Genomic DNA, 16,946 nt, shown 5'->3' with positions numbered 1-16,946 from the left:
ATGCTAGCAATCAACAATTAGAAACAATTAGAAACCAAAACTAAAAGCACCATACTATTTACAAATTAAGGTACGTATCTAACAAGTCATGTATAGACTCTGCATACTAAAACCCAAAACTGTTGATGAAAATATCAAAAACAATCTTAAGTAAATGAGAAGTCATACCATCCATAAAATGGGAGAATCAACACAGTTGCCATTTCTCCCCAAACTCATCTATTGGTTTAATATATTTACTACTAAATTCTCAAAATATTTTGTAGATATAGTTAAGACAGTTCTACATGGAAAGGTAAAGATACCACAATAGGTAAAACAGTTCTGAAGAATAAAATTGCAGGAATCACATCACCTGCTTTCACAACTTACCGTATGGCCATACAACAGTGATCAAGACAACGCGGCACTGACAGGAAAAGGCACACAGGTATAAATGGAACAGAGACCAAAAGCAGAACCATATACAACATACAGCCAACTGATTTTTTACAGAGGTGGAAAACAACTTAGGGGCTTCCAAGGTGGCTCAGTGGCAAAGAATCCACATGCCAATGCAGAAGACACAGGTTCAGTCTCCTAGTCGGGAAGATCCCCTGGAGAAGAAAATGGTAAGCCACTCCAGTATTCTTGCCTGGGAAATCCCATGGACAGAGGGGCCTAGCAGGCTACAGTCCATGGGGTTGCAGTCAGACACAACTTAGCAACTAAACAGCAACAACAAACATTATCAGAGTTGTATTTTAGAATGACTCTGACAGGAATCTGAACACTGCATTACAGATGGCGAAGAGTCTGAGAGCACTAATTAAGAAACTAATGCAATTGTTGGGCCTGCGGTAATTACTGCCTGAGTAAGAATGTCAGAACTGTAAGGAAAAAGGCTGTTATGAGCACTAAGTAAGAATGAATGAAAGGAACACATATAGGCCATTTCCGTAAAAGAAAGAAAAGGAAATAAGAAAACATGTATCTATGTATCTTTATAAAAACAAACACAGGAACCATAAACTCCACCTCCAAATCACTGCAGATGGTGACTGCAGCCGTGAAATTAAGAAGCTTGCTCCTTGGAAGAAAAGCTATGACCAACCTAGACAGCATATTAAAAAGCAAAGACATTACTTTACCAACAAAGGTCTATCTAGTCAAAGTTATGGTTTTTCCAGTAGTCATCTATGGATGTGAGAGTTGGACTATACAGAAAGCTGAGCACCGAAGAATTGATGCTTTTGCACTGTGGTGTTGGAAAAGACTCTTGAGAGTCCCTTGGATTACAAGGAGATCCAACCAGTCCCTCCTAAAGGAAATCAGTCCTGATTGGAAGGACTGATGCTGAAGCTGAAACTCCCAATACTTTGGCCACCTGATGTGAAGAACTGACTCACTGGAAAAGACCCTGATGCTGGGAAGGATTGAAGACGAGAGGAGAAGGGGACGACAGAGGATGAGGTGGTTGGATGGTATCACTGACACAAGAGACATGAGTTTGAGCAGGCTCCAGAGTTGGTGATGGACAGGGAAGCCTGGTGTGCTGCAGTCCGTGGGGTCGCAAAGTGTCAGACATGACTAAGCAACTTAACTGAACAGCTTAAAAGCAAGACTCAAAAGGATACATTTCTAAGTAACTTTATCTGCATTTCAGAACAAAGTTCAAAAATATTTAACATGAATACAAAAATATCCAGAATCCAAGGTTAAAAATGTTTGTCATCCAATAAAAAATTATTAGGAATGCAAACCAGAGGAATTTAACCCATAATGACAAGAAAAATAAATAGAAACAGACACCAAAATGACACATGGCTGGACTATTGAAGAGTCTATTGAAAGTTATTACAAGCAAACTTTGGAGATGCTGTGAGTGTGGGTTCAGTTCCAGACCACTGCAATAAAGTGATTATCACAATAAAGCAGGTCACACCAAGTTTTTCATTTCCCAACGCATATAAGTTATGTTTATGCTACACTGTAGTCTATTAACTGTGTGATAGCATTATGTCTAAAAAAATAATGTACATATCTTAATTAAAAAAAACTTTACTGTTTAAAAAATGCTAACCATCACCTAAGACTTCATCAAGTCATTATCTTTTTTGCTGGTGGAGGGTCTCACCTTGATGTTTATAGCTAGACTGGTCAGGATGGTGGTTAAAGACTAGAGTGGCCACTGCAATTTCTTCAAATAAGACAATAAAATATGCCACATCAAAAGAGTCTTTCTTTCATGAAAAATTCTCCATAGCAGGTAATGCTATTGGACAGCATTTTACGCACAGCGGAACTTCTTTCAAAACTGGAGTCAATCCTCTCAAACCCTGCCACTGCTTTACCAACTAAGTTTATGTAATATTCTAAATCCTTTGCTGTCATTTCAACAATGTTCACAGCATCTTTTCCATGAGTAGACTCCACCTCAAGAAATCACTTTCTCTGCTCATCCATAAGAATCAACTCTTCATTTGTTCAAGTTTTATCATGAGATTAAAGCAGTTCAGTCCCACCTTTAAGCTCCACTTCAAATTCTAGTTCTCTTGCTATTTCCATCATATCTGCATTTATTTCCTCCACTAACGTCATGAATCATTCAGTCATTCATGAGTGTTGGAATCAACTTCTTTTAAACTCCTGCTTATTTATTATCAGTATTTTGACCTCTTCCCATGAATCATGGAATGTTCTTAATGGCATCTAGAATGGTTAATCCTTTCCAGTTTACTTTGCCAATCCTTTCCAATTTACTTTTCCAGGACCCATCAGAGTAGTAACTATCTATGGCAGCTTTATCCTTACAAAATTTCTTAAATAGTAAAATTTGAAAGTTGAAATAACTCCTTCATCCATGGCTATAGAATAGATGCTGTGTTGAAATAGATGCATGAAAACACTAATCGTGTTGCACATCTCCATCAAAGCTCTTGGGAGACCAGGCACATTGTCAACAAGCAGTAATATTCTGAGTTTTCTTTTCCTGAGCAGTAGTGGATTTAAAGTATTCAGCAAACTGTTACAAACAGATCTACTCTCACCCAGGCTTTGTTGTTCCATTTCTAGAACACAGAGTAGATTTAGCATTAATTCCTCAGGGTCCCATGATTTTCAGAATGGTAAATGAGCACTGACTTTAACTTAAAGTCACTAGCTACATTAGCCCCTAGTAAGAGTCAGCTTATCCTTTAAAGCTGAGCTTTGACTTCTCTTCTACAGCTATGAAAGTTCTAGATGGCACCTTCCAACAGAAGGCCATGGTTTATAGCCACCTTCACTACTTATCTTAGCAAGATCTTCTGGATAACCTGCTGCAGCTTCTGCATCAGCACTTGTGGCTTCACCTTGCATTTTTATGTTACAGAGGTGGGCTTCTCTTCTCAAACTCAATAAACCAACCTCTGCTGGCTTCAGACTTCTCTTTTGCAGCTTCCTTACCTCTCTCAGTCTTCACAGAACTGAAGAAAGCTGGGCCACATTCTGGATGAGGCTTTGACTTAAGGGAATGTTGTGGCTGGTTTGATCTTCTATCCAGACCACTTAAGAATTTCTCCACATCAGCAATAAGGCTGCTTTGCTTTCTTATCATTCCTGTGTTCACTGGAGTAGCACTTTTAATTCCTTCAAGAACTATTCTTTCGAATTCATAACCTGGCTAATTATTTGGCACAAGAGATCTAGTTTTTAGCCTATCTTGGGTTTTAACGTGCCTTCTTCACTAAGCTTAATCATTTCAAGTTTTTGACTTAAAGTGAGAAACACGTAACTCTTTCTTTCACACAAACACTTAAAGAGGCCATTGTAGGATTATTAATTGGCCTAATTTCAATACTGTTATGTCTCAGGAACAGGGAGTCCCGGGGAGGAGCAGAGAGATGGGCGAACAGCTAGTCAGTGGAACAGTCAGAACAGAGAGAACACTTACTAAGTTTGCAGTTTTATCTGGGCACAGTTCATGGCACCCCCACAACAATTATAACAGTAACATCAAAGTTCACTGATCACCATAACAAATAATAGTAATAAGAAAGTTTAAAATATTGCTAAAATTAGCCAAATGTGACACAGAGATATGACGGGAGCAAATGCTTTTGGAAAAATGATGCGAAAAGACTTGCTCGAGCAAGAGTTGCCATAAACTTTCAAGTAAAACAAAACAAAACACATTCCATGCAAAGCACAATAAAGCAAGGCACAAGGTATGTCTATATAAGTATATTTCATGTGATGAAAATTAAGCACATTAAGCAGAGACATGTAAAATATAAACAACACCCAAACAGACCGAACACTACAGAAAAAAAAGATTGGTGACAATGAGGATGTAGCAGCAGAAAGTATCCAAAACAAAACGAGAAAAAAACAGAAACAGTGCATCAGTAAGTTTTGAAACAATCTCAAGTGATCAAACTATAAATTATAGGCCCCAAAGGGGGAGGGTAGAAGTCAGAGAAAAATATTTGAAGAAATAATAGCTGATTATTTATCAAATTTGACCCAAGAAATGTAATAAAACCCAGGCAACAGGAAACATGAATGAAATCACGTTAAGGCACATTGTAATGAAACTGCTGAAAAGCAGTAACAAAAAGAAAATCTTAGGAAAATGCTGACAATCTAGGACTCCACACTTTGACTGCTGTGGGTCCAGGTTCGATCTCTGCTCAGGACACTCTAAAGATCCCAAGTGACACAACTAAAAGATCCTGCCTGCTACAACAAAGACCTAGCACAGCAATAAATAATAAGATAAATTATAAATAAATAATAAGATAAATAATTTATAAATTATTTTATACATAATAAAAAATTTTAAAAGAAAATCTTAAAAAGGAGAAGAAAAAGATACTTAGGAACAAAGATTAAAATAAGAGTACACATCTCATCAGAAATAATGGAAGCCAGAAACAGAGGAGCAAATCCTCAAAATACAGAAAGAAAAAAATTATCAATGAAGAATTCTGCAGCAAGTGAAAAATATCCTTCAAGAAAGAAAGAGAAATAATTTTTCAGACACACCAATGCTTTAAAATACCATCACCAGCAGACTTGCACTACAAGAAACATTAAAGAAAGTCCTTCTGGCAGAATGAAAATTTCAGATAGGCAATAAAGAACACCAGACATTTCTTATATCTCTCAAAGATTCTTAAAAGGACTGTTTAAATGAAAAATAATAACAATGTACTGTGGCGTTTCTAACATATGTGGAAGTAGAGCGTATGACAACAGCAGTACAAAAACTTCGGGGGTGGGGAGTGGAAGTATATTGCTATAAGGTTCCTAAAATATGTAAAGTGGTATAGTATTACTTGAAGGCAAACTGTGATGTTAAATATCTATACAATAAATACTAAAGTAACCACTAAAACTAAGAGACAGGAGAAAAAAATATATTTTTTAGAAATCCATAATGCAAAAGAAGGCAGAATAAGAAAAAAGGAACAAAGAATGGATGACACAAATAGAAAACAACAAGATAGTAGATTTAAACTCTATAACATCAGTAATCATACTAAATGTAAATGGTCTACACACTCAACAAAAAGGCAGACATTAACAAACTGCATAAAAGCAAGATCCAACTATAAACAAACCTACCAAAATACTCATATGAATTACAAAGACACTGGCTAAAAGAAAAAGGAAAAAATACATACCACGTAAACATTAATCAAAAGAAGGCAGGAGTGGTTATATTATTATGAGATAAAGCAGATTCTAGAGCAAAGAATATTACCTTTGCTCTAGAAATGATAAAGATGATCATTTCAAAATAACAGAGGAATCAGTTCATCAAGAGGAACCTAAATGTTTTTTGTGCCTTTTAAAGTGAAAGTGAAGTCACTCAGTCGTGTCCGACTCTACGACCCCATGGACTGTAGCCTACTAGGCTCCTCCCTCTATGGGATTTTCCAGGCAAGAATACTGGAGTGGGTTGCCATTTCCTTCTCCAGGAGATCTTCCCAACCCAGGGATTGAACCCAGTCTCCCACATTGTAGGCAGATGCTTTACCATCTGAGCCACCAGGGAAATACCGTGCTTTTTAAAGTGAATTTTAAAGTACCTTAAGTAAAAACTGGTGAAACTAAAAGAAATACATAAATCCACAATTAGAGATTTCAATATCCCCTCCCTATATAGTTATAATGCTAGCATAAGTGGATAGAAAATCAGTTAAGATGAGTAAGAATATACGTAGATTTGAAAAGCACTATCCACCAACAAGCTAATCAACATTTACAGAACCCACCATTCCACAGCAGAATATACACTGTTTTCAAGTACATGTGGAACATTTATCCAGACAGACCGTATTCTGGGCCATAATACAAGCCTCAATAAATTTAAAAGGATTCAAATCATACAAGGTATGTTCTCTTACCATAACAACAACAACATTAAAAATCAGTAACAGAAAGATCTCTGGATATTTCCCAAATATACTGAAACTAAATATCAACTTCCAAATAACCAGTAATTTAAAGAAGCAATAGAAAAATTATAAAGGTATTTTGAACAGAATAAAAATACATCAAATTTTGTTGTACACATTAAATGCTTACGTTAGGAAAGAGGGACGTCTCAAATAAATACCTCAGCTTCCATCATGAGAAAAATGGGAAGAAGGGGGCACACTAAACCAAAATCAAGCGTAAGAAAGAAAATCATAAAAACAAGCAGAGATCAACAAAACAGAAAACAGAAAAACCATAAAGAAGAGCTAAAAAAACTAAAAGCTGATTTTTCAGGTAATTACTAAAACTGGTGAACGACTAGGCAGATTAACAAAGACAGAGACACAAATCACCAGTATCAGGAGGACAGCAGTGACATTATTACAGATCCTACAAATATTAAAAAGATAAAGAAATAAATATTATAAACAGCCTTATGACAATAATTTTGACAATCTGGATGAAAAGGACACAAACTACTAAAACTCATCCAGGAAGAAAGAGATAACCTAAACAGCTCTAAATCTATAAAAGAAATTGAATTTATAATTAAAAATCTCCAACTTCAGATGGCTCCATAGGTGAACTCTATTTAAGGAAGAAATAATAGCAATTCTATAAAAAACTCTTTCAGAAAATCTAAAAAGAAAAGATAGTTTCCAATTGCTATAATCTGAATGTGTCCCCCACAACTTCTTCCAAATTCAAATACTGGAATCCTTATGTCCAATGTGACAGTACTCAAAGGTGGGACCTTTGAGCTGTGATTAAGGCATGAAGTGGATTATTAGTGACCTCATGAATGGAATCAGTGCTCTTATAACCATGTGATGGTACAAGAAGTCCGCAACTTAGGGGACTTCTCTGGCAGTCCAGTGGTTAAGACTCTGTACTTCCAGTTCAGGGGACACAGGTTCAATCTCTGGTTGGGGAACTAAGATCCCACATGTTATGCGGCAAAGCCAAGGGAAAAAAAAAAGTCTGCAACTCAGAAGAGGGCCCTCATCCTACCATGCAGGACCCTTGGATCTTCTAGCTTCCATAATGGTGAGAAATAAATTTCTGCTGTTTATAAGCTACCCCATCTGTGGTATTTTGCTACAGCAACCCAAAGACACTAATTCATTCTGTAAGAACAGCATTATTCTCACATGAAAAGAAAACTGCAGTCCGATACACCTCATAAACATAAATGCATATACTTCCATTGCTAACAAATGTTAACAATAGTTGAATCTGGGTAAATGGGATAAGGGTATTTTTGCAGTATTTATTTTATCCGTTGCAACTTTTCTGTGAGTTGAGAATTATTTCCAAATAAAACGGTTTTTTTTACAAATAACAATACATGAAAATACCATTAGCCCAGTTCCTGGAACAAATAAAGAGCTCAATAAATGCTAACTATAATATAATCACCTAACTCAACTCCTCATATTATAGATGATGAAACTGAGGCTCAGAGAATAAGTAATTTATCCAAAGTCATTCTATTAGTTAATGACTGAGTCCAGTCTCTAGGTTCAGCCTTTCCCCTACTCCCTGACCACCACAGACACAATTTCATAATGACTCACTAACTTGTTTAAAACAGAACAAAATTGGGAAATACATTTCTGGTTCTTTTTCTAGTTATGTCGTAATATGCCTAAAGGAAAAATATCTCCACCATACAAACAAGCCATTTTGTGGAACTTCACCAAAAGTTTAGGATGAGAAAGGAGAAGAAGGTGAGACCTTGGTCTGAGTTAAATAGATAAGATAAACAGACTGATCAGAGAGGAAAATTAGGAGATAATGAGAGACTGTGAACTAAAATATATACCCCGATTCTGTCAGGGTAAGAGAAAACATAGGATTACTATGAGAAAGTGGTAACGTGATCTAGCAGCTGACTGCATGTAAAAGAAGAAAAAGAAGTCAGGAGTAACTCAGCTTCTGAGTATGGGTTACTGAGAAGACAGTGAGGGCATAGACAGAAGCAGGAAACCTAAGAGGAAGGCTGATCTGTGATGCCAGAAAGAGGACACTAGATAAAGACAAAGGTGAAGCTGTGATAACAGTGGAATCTTTGCATGGAAATGTCCTTTTGGGTATGCAGATCTGGAGTTCTTGAATTACAGACAGAACTTTGGGCATTTGCCCACTCGGCTATGATAGCTGAAGATTAGATCACTAGGGACTTCGCTGGCAGTCCAGTGTTAAGACTGTGCTTTGAATCAGGGTGCGTGGGTTCAATCCCTGGTGCCCAGGCATGTGGGAACTAAGATCCCACGTGCCAAGGGGCACAGATTAGATCACTTAAAGAAAAAAAAAAAAAATGAAGAAAATCTTGGGAATTCTGCGGAGGCCCAGTGGTCAACACTTGGCTCTTTCACTGCCCGGGTTCAATCCCTGGTTGGGGAATGAAGACCCTCATAAGCCATGTGGTGCGGGAGAATTAAAAAGAAAAAACAATAAAGAAAAGATGAGGAATCTTTTCTCTATCCCAAGACATATTTAAACTCAGAAAACAACACTGGGCCACTGCAGTGATTCTTTCCCATAAGAACAAATGATGAGGAAGAACTGTGCTACAGCCCAAGGCAATCAAATCACTCTGATCAATCAAACTGCAAAGGGCCAATAATGACGTCAACTGATATATCCTTGTTATACATCTGACACAGTGCTTTGTGAGTGAGGTGAAAAATCCCAACGACACCACAGCTGAATCACTAGTAATATGATTCTGACAGAACTCAGAAACTTCTATGTTTTAGTGAGTTACACTTGTTTTACAGGATGTAACAAGTGAGCAAATGTGTCACGGATCTTCCAGTGAACATGACAGACAGGCCTGATGCAGCAGCACTTATCTCTCAATCCAAATATGTAAAAAAAACTGTGCAAAATACAACACACACAAATTGGCAAGCCCAAAAGCAAGATAGGAAATTCCCTGAGGCTAGATACAAGCTACAGGGCCAAACAACTCACAGGGCTACTAAAACCAGATGTAGGACTTAGGGTTTGGAGCTGGTGTTCCTGAAACAAACTAAGAGACAAGAAATTGAAAATGAGTCAGATGCATAATATACCAAAGCCACCAAAAAACTACACAGGAATAACATGAACTCTCATTTCCAGTCCCTGAAATAGAAGTCTCCCATTTGCCAGAAGTCAAGAGGTAAAAAAATAACCTCTGAGAAAACGAAACTCCATCATCACAAGTATGAGTTCCAAAAATCACTGTACCCAAACAGTCCAGGAACCCCAAGCCAAGAAATTAGCCTAACCACAGGAATCATTCTACAGAAACCTGCCAGGTTCAGGAAAAGCTCAAAACTTCCTTACAGGGACACCTCCACACACACAACACAAAAGAACAAATTCCACAGATGATAAGCTTATAAGTCAAAAATTTAAAACTATATAAAGAAATGAGCCATCCAAGACAGGAAGGATTTTCAGTAGACACAACAAATAGGCCAATTCAGGCCTCCAGATCAAAGTGCAGAAATAAAGTTAAGAAGAACAGGACAGAATGAGCATCACACGAATTTCAAAAAGAATCAGAAAATCTAGAAATGAAAATGTGATTATAAAGCAGAATGCTCTGGCAAAACTAAATTAGTAAACTTTATCTGAAATTAGTATTCTTGATCTGAAACAACCTCACAGAATGTAGCATGAAAAAACAGAGATGGAAAATATGAAAGCATTGAAGATAGAATGAGAAGCTTTAACACACTGAAGTATCAGTAAGTATCAATCTCAGAAGAGGAAGCAAGAAAGACGATATTCAAAGATGTACTGGGGACTTCCTAGTGGTCCAACAGTTAAGAATCCGCCTTCCAAGGCAGGGGTCATCGGTTCAATTCCTGGTTGGAGAACTGAGATCCCACATGCCACGGGGCAATTAAGCTGGTGAGCTACAACTATTGAGCCTGTGCTCCAGTGAGCGACAACAAGGGCCCACACCCAGCAATGAAGACCCTGTGTGCAGCAACTAAGACCGAACACGGCCAAAAACAGATAAATACAATTAAATAGAGAAAGAAAAGGAAAAAAGGACATTGAACAAAATTGAACACGTAAGTTTTCAGATTGCCAGGGTAATTTACTCGTATTATACACTATAGCAAGACTGCAAAATAAAGGCAAGCAAAAAGTAGTAAGATGCAACCAAAAGGAAAGAAAGATTATAAAGCAGCAACAGATCCCAGACTTCTCAAATGCAGCAATGGTGCCAGAAAACAAGCGAATGACCTCTTCCTACAATGAAAAATAACAGTCAACTACAAAATTACACAGGTAAAATGCCATCTAAGAGTAAAGACAAAGAGGCCTTAAGATATACAAGGGTAGTTTACTACTTACAGATCCAAACTGAAAGTGCTATATAAACAGTGTACATTAATACAAAAGAAACATAGAACTGAAGGAAAAGGATGCAAGAAGCCATATAAGTCAATGGTAAGTCAATACATTTGTAATAGCTCAACATAAATATTAACTTTTAAACATTTTTTAATGCCTGTCTTCAAGAAAGCTAAAAGTAAGGTGGAATTAGAGAAGAGCATGGGAGAGATGAAATATTCAGAATTAAAACATTGTAAAATGCAATTATTGTTCATGACGAGAGACACATACTCAGTTTAGGCTGTTAAGTATTCATGTTGAAAACTGTAAAAGCAATCTGTATGATAGAATAAATAACTTACAAGGCAACAAGAGTAAAAAAAGAGGAACTTTAAAAGTGAGTCCATACTACAACATGGATGAACCCTGAAGATATTATACTAAGTGTAATAAGGCAGTCAAAAACAGATAAATATTGTATGATTCCACTTATGTAACTACTAGGGTAATTAAATTCAGAGAGACAGAAAGTAGGATTTGGAGGAGGAAGAAACAGAGAGTTAGCGGTTAATGAGTAGAGTTTTAGTTGGGGAAAGGTCTGGAGGTGGACAGTGGTGACATACACCACAGTACACACACAACAATGTGAGTGTACTTACTAATGCCACAAAACTGATTAAATGGTAAATTTTGTTATGTATATTTTACCACAGTAAGAGAGGAAAAAAAAAAGACAGTAATTTTTTAAATCAGTTGAATAAAAGCCAGAAAAGGAGCAACACCACAAGAAAAAGCATGCTAAAGGTGTTTTTTAAAAAAAGATCAAAAATATATTAGCAATCACAATAAATGTAAATAGATTTAATTCACTTATTAAAATGTAGAAACTTTAAACATTAAAAAACAATCCAGCTATAAACTATTCATAAGCAATAGCAAAAACACTAACAGAAAGGTTCAAAGTAAAAGACTTGAAGAGAATATAGCAACCATATCCCACCCAAAAGACAAAAGAATCCAAAGCAAAAAGCATTTATACAGATAAAGAGGGACATAAAAGAGGCAATCTAGGCAATCTGAAGGTTCTAACAATCAGAAACCTGAATGCACACTGTGGTAACCAACCAGTCTCTAAAACTGGCCCAAATGAATGAAGCCGCCTCGTATTCTGGGTTTGTACAGTTCCCTCCCACGAATCTGGCCTCATCTCTTGACTTGCTTTGCACAATGCAGTATGGAAGAGATGGCCCTGTGCCAGTCCTGAGCCTTAAGAATGCCTGGCAATTCCCACGTTTGCACTTTTGAGAGCCCTGAGCTGGATGACCTTGCCAGAAAAAACAGCATAGGAAAGACTATGAAAAAGGGAAAACCCCAAGACCACATGAAAAGAAAGCTAGTCACTCCAGCACCATCCAAGCTAAGCCCTGCCTTTCAGCCATCCTTGCCACGCTGCCAAAGTGTCATCAGTCTTGGACCTTTCAGTCTGATAGAGGCCCCACATGTCTGCAACCTCAGCTCAAGTGGAGCTGAAGAACCACTCTACTAAGCCCAATCAACCCAGAGATTCAGAAGACGTGATTGAAATGGTTGCTGTTTTAAAACGCTAAGCTTTGCAGTGCTTTCTTACACCATAATATGTAACTAAAAACACAAATACCATAGACTCAAAATACGTAAAGGAAGAACTGTCTTATCTCAAGGAGAAATAGAGAAATCTACAGTTAAATGGGAATATTTCTCAAACTGATAAAGTTTGACTTAAAAATTAAAGATATATCTTTTAAAACTTAATTTAAAATTTGACAGGTTAATATATAAACACTAATATAGAAAACAGACAAGTAAAAAATATACACTGTCAAAGCACACCTTAAACATTTTAAAAAACTGACCAAAATATTAAACCAGAAAAGAAGTCTCAACAGGATCCAAAATACACATTATCACTTCTTTGACACTGATTTAATACAATGAATAAAATGGAAGGAGGGGAACACAATACATACATTTGGAAACTTAAAAAAAAAAAACTTCAAAAAAAAAAAAAAAAACTTCATGAATTAAATAAAATTTCGTAACAGAACTCCCAAAATATTTAGAACTGAAGAAATAATTTAAAAGTATACATGTCGGGGGGGAGGGGAAAAAAAAAAAGTATACATGTCCAAAAAAAAGTATACATGTCAAAACTTGTGAGGCCATGTACATCAAAAGGGTACACAAATTAAAATACTCTATCTGGGTTAAGGAACCAATTTCGTTGTTTTTCCCTCAATCCATCAAAGACCTGTATGTGGTCCTACTGCACGTGACTAGTACACATGACTCACTGTGCAAGCTGATCTACACTCTGCTCCAGAGTGGGGAGGAGTCCACCAATCATGCTCAGGTGTTGTGGCAACGTCAAGCTGCAATAAGTTTCTAAACATTCCTAATTTCTGTACTTATCACAGACAAGAATAATAGTTCACAAACTGACAACAGTCTGTGGATCACACTTTGATTAGTACTGACAATGGTAAATCCACAAAATACAGTGCTAAACAGCTGTAAAGAGGAACAAACAATCTCCATAATATGGCTACAAGATCTCGTGGCCATACTGCTAAGTAAAAAAAAAAAAAATAAAGTGGGGAAGAGTCTGGTGCCATTCTTAAAAAGGAGGAAGATAGAAATCCAAATATGTTATAAAATGCTTTCCCATAGGGAAAAGAAGGAGCAGATAAAGGATATCAAAAGGAGACAGAATTCACTAAATATTGTGCTGTATATTTAACCATACATATCTTAAGATTAATGTGAAAGTGAAGTCGCTAAGTCGTGTCTGACTCTTTGCAACTCCGTGGACTGTAACCTACCAGGCTTCTCCATCGATGGGATTTTCCAGACAAGAGTACTGGAGTGGGTTGCCATTTCCTTTTCCAAGGGATCTTCCCAAACCAGGGATCGAACCCAGGTCTCCTGCACTGCAGGCAGACGCTTTACCCTCTGAGCCACCAGAGAAGCCCTTATAATATTATAAAGCAAAATTAAAATTTACACATGCAATCTATCTTTAAAAAGTGAATAAAATTAATACACCGAACTGTGTATCAAGTTAACGGAACGACCACACACAAACTATTTCAAGTGATTTTTAAATTGTAGTGATGTGTTAAATCCCTAGTAAGATACACCCTAAGGCCAACAACAACAACAAAATCCCTTTAGAGGGCTTCCCTGGTGGCTCAGCTGGTAAAGACTCCACCTGCAATGTCGGAGACCTGGGTTTGATCCCTGGGTTGGGAGGATCCCCTGGAGAAGGGAAAAGGTTACCCACTCCAGTATTCTGGCCTGGAGAATTCCATGGACTGTATAGTTCATGGGGTCGCAAAAAGTTGGACATGACTAAGTGACTTTCACTTCAGTTTTACTTTATTGGTGATGGTGCTGTTGCTATTGTTAATTCTGAGAAGACTATTAATAGGGAAAAGCAAATGAATAATTATGTGGTTTTAATGGGAGTCAACACTTCCACAAAGAAGGTATACATGCAAAATTAGAAAAGGTCAAGCCAAAAACCTATAGTCTTGAATTTGAATTACCAAAAAGAACTCGGGAAATAGTTAACACACACACACACACACACACACACACACACACACACGGCATCCCAAGCCAAAAACCTATAGTCTTGAATTTGAATTACCAAAAAGAACTCGGGAAATAGTTAATCTTTAAAACACACACACACACACACACACACACACACACACACACACGGCATCCCAAGCCAAAAACCTATAGTCTTGAATTTGAATTACCAAAAAGAACTCGGGAAATAGTTAATCTTTAAAACACACACACACACACACACACACACACACACACACACACGGCATCCCAAGCCAAAAACCTATAGTCTTGAATTTGAATTACCAAAAAGAACTCGGGAAATAGTTAATCTTTAAACACACACACACACACACACACACACACACACACACACACACACACACACACACACACACACACACACACACACACACACACACACACACAAGCAGCTTCCTGACGGCATCCCAAGCAGCTTCCTGAGCTGAGACAGAGATCAAAGTTCTGGCTGGCAGAGATGGCTGGAGGTTGTACAACAGAATTCCAAAAAGAAGAAAGCTTTGCAGAAAAATCTGCATGGGGTCTCTGGACATGTATGGGGTCAAACTCCATTAGGCTGGGCAATGAATGGCTGAGTAATTCCCAGAGGAAACTCCCCCAAACATAAAGACTGGAGACTTAGGAGTTAAAACCAGCCAGAGTGGAGGGACACAGTTAATCATTTGAGGCATTTGGTAGAGATCTCAGAAGGTAAGTAACTTAGTAGGAGAATTAGATTCATTCTTAAAGAAAAGGCTACTCTGACCTGCCCTAACAAAGTTTAAAAACTAGCCTCAAAGGGAGTAAGCTAATCCAAAGGGAGTAACCCAATGACTTGCCAAAATAAAGCCCAACACTCTTGAAAGGAAGATAAACTGTAGCACCCAACAATGTGAAATTCACATTGTCAGCATCCAAACAGAACTACTAGATAGCCAAGAAGCAGGAAAATGTGACTCATAAGCAGAAGAGTCAACAGCAAAAGACCCAGAAATGACAGAGATGGAATTAGTAGATAAAGACTTAAAACAGCTACTTTTAATGCATGCACTATGATCAAGGATTAAAAGCATGAACACAATAAGAAAAACGAAGATATAAAATAGAGGAATTTCTAAAGATGAAAAAATACATTATTTGCAATGAAAAATTAACTTGATCAGATTAAAAACAGATTAGATAGTGCAGGAAAAAAGACCAGTGACAACAGAAGAAAAAAAAGGACTAGCAAACATTAACAGAACATCAGTAATCTATGGTATAACATAAGTTGGCCAAATATATATGTCATCCCAGAAGAAATAGGATAACGGGAAAAAGATTAAATAATGGCTGAAAACATTTCAAATTTGACCCACAGACTTGAGAAGTTCACCACTGCAGCCCATAATCAAACTGTCAAAACCTATACTACAGAGAAAAATCTTCAAACTTAGCAACAGAAAAAAAAAGAGGAAATACATCTAAGAATTACCACAAACTTTTCATCAGAAACTATGGAAACCAGAAAACAAAGGATGGGCATCTTTAAAATGCTGAGGGGGTGAAAAAAAACCTTTGAATGTGTCTAGATAAAACAGCCTTCAAAGCAAAATAAAGACTGTGAGCTGAGAATCTGTAATAGCAGATCTGCACCACAGAACTGTCAGAAGTCCTTCAGAAGGAAGGAGACTAGTAACAAATGGAAACCTGGACTTCCACAAAGAAATGAAGAATACCAGAAATAGTAAATGTGTGGGTAAAATAAGGCTTCCCCTCATTTTAAAATTTCTCTAAAAGAATTGTTTAAAGCAAAAGTAACAATGCTCTGTGAAATGTATAACCTATGGAGAAGTAGAATGTATGAAAAGAATAGCACAGGGCTTCCCTGGTGGCTCAGCAGTGAACAATGTGCCTGTCAATAGAGGAGACAGAGATTTGATCCCTGGTCCAGAAAGATCCCACATGCCAGGGAGCAACAAAACTTGTGCCCTAGAGCCAGGGAGCCCCCACTACTGTGCCCATGGACCGAAACTACTGAAGCCCGCACACCTATAGCCCGTACTCTGCAACAAGAGAAGGCACTGCAATTAGAAGCCCGCACACAACTAGAGAAAAGGCCTGCACAGCAATAAGGACACAGCACAGCCAGAAATAAATAAATAAAATTCTACACACATATATATTCACACACACATATATAAAAAGAATAAACTTATGGCTGTTTCATGCTGATGTTTGGCAGAAACCAATGCGACACTGTAAAGCAATTATCCTTCAATTTAAAAAAAATAGCACAAAGGCTAGGAGGAAGTAAATGGAAGCATCATGAGGATCCTACATTTTATGTGAAATGTGTAATACTATTCAAAGGTAGTCAATGTAAAATTAAAGGTGCATTTTGTTAACAATAAAGCAACCTCTGGGAAAAAAAAGATATAGTTAATAAGCTGTGATGATAAAAGGAATATTAAAAACACTCAATCCAGGGTTAAGCGGCAGGGGTGGGTAAATTAGGAACCTGGAGTTAACAAATACACACT

The 16,946-nt window shown here is 37.3% G+C and overlaps 1 protein-coding gene across 6 annotated transcripts in view; it reads right to left on the bottom strand.

Annotated features, from left to right (window-relative positions):
• Positions 1–16,946, bottom strand: part of ASXL1 (ASXL transcriptional regulator 1) — an 85,464-nt gene that overhangs the window by 21,731 nt on the left and 46,787 nt on the right. The window contains exon 1 of one of the 6 annotated variants that reach the window (XM_061127050.1): positions 5,649–6,356. The exons of the other annotated variants lie outside the window; for them this stretch is intronic. The gene's annotated coding sequence lies outside the window, so the exon portion shown is untranslated. Of the gene's footprint in view, positions 1–5,648; positions 6,357–16,946 lie in introns of those variants that run through there. 6 annotated transcript variants of the gene reach the window in all.

Source organism: Dama dama, chromosome 23 (assembly GCF_033118175.1).
Source record: "Dama dama isolate Ldn47 chromosome 23, ASM3311817v1, whole genome shotgun sequence".
Classification (NCBI taxonomy): domain Eukaryota; kingdom Metazoa; phylum Chordata; class Mammalia; order Artiodactyla; family Cervidae; genus Dama; species Dama dama.
The sequence above is the reverse complement of the archived record's forward strand: the minus strand, read 5'-3'. Positions and strand labels throughout refer to the sequence as shown.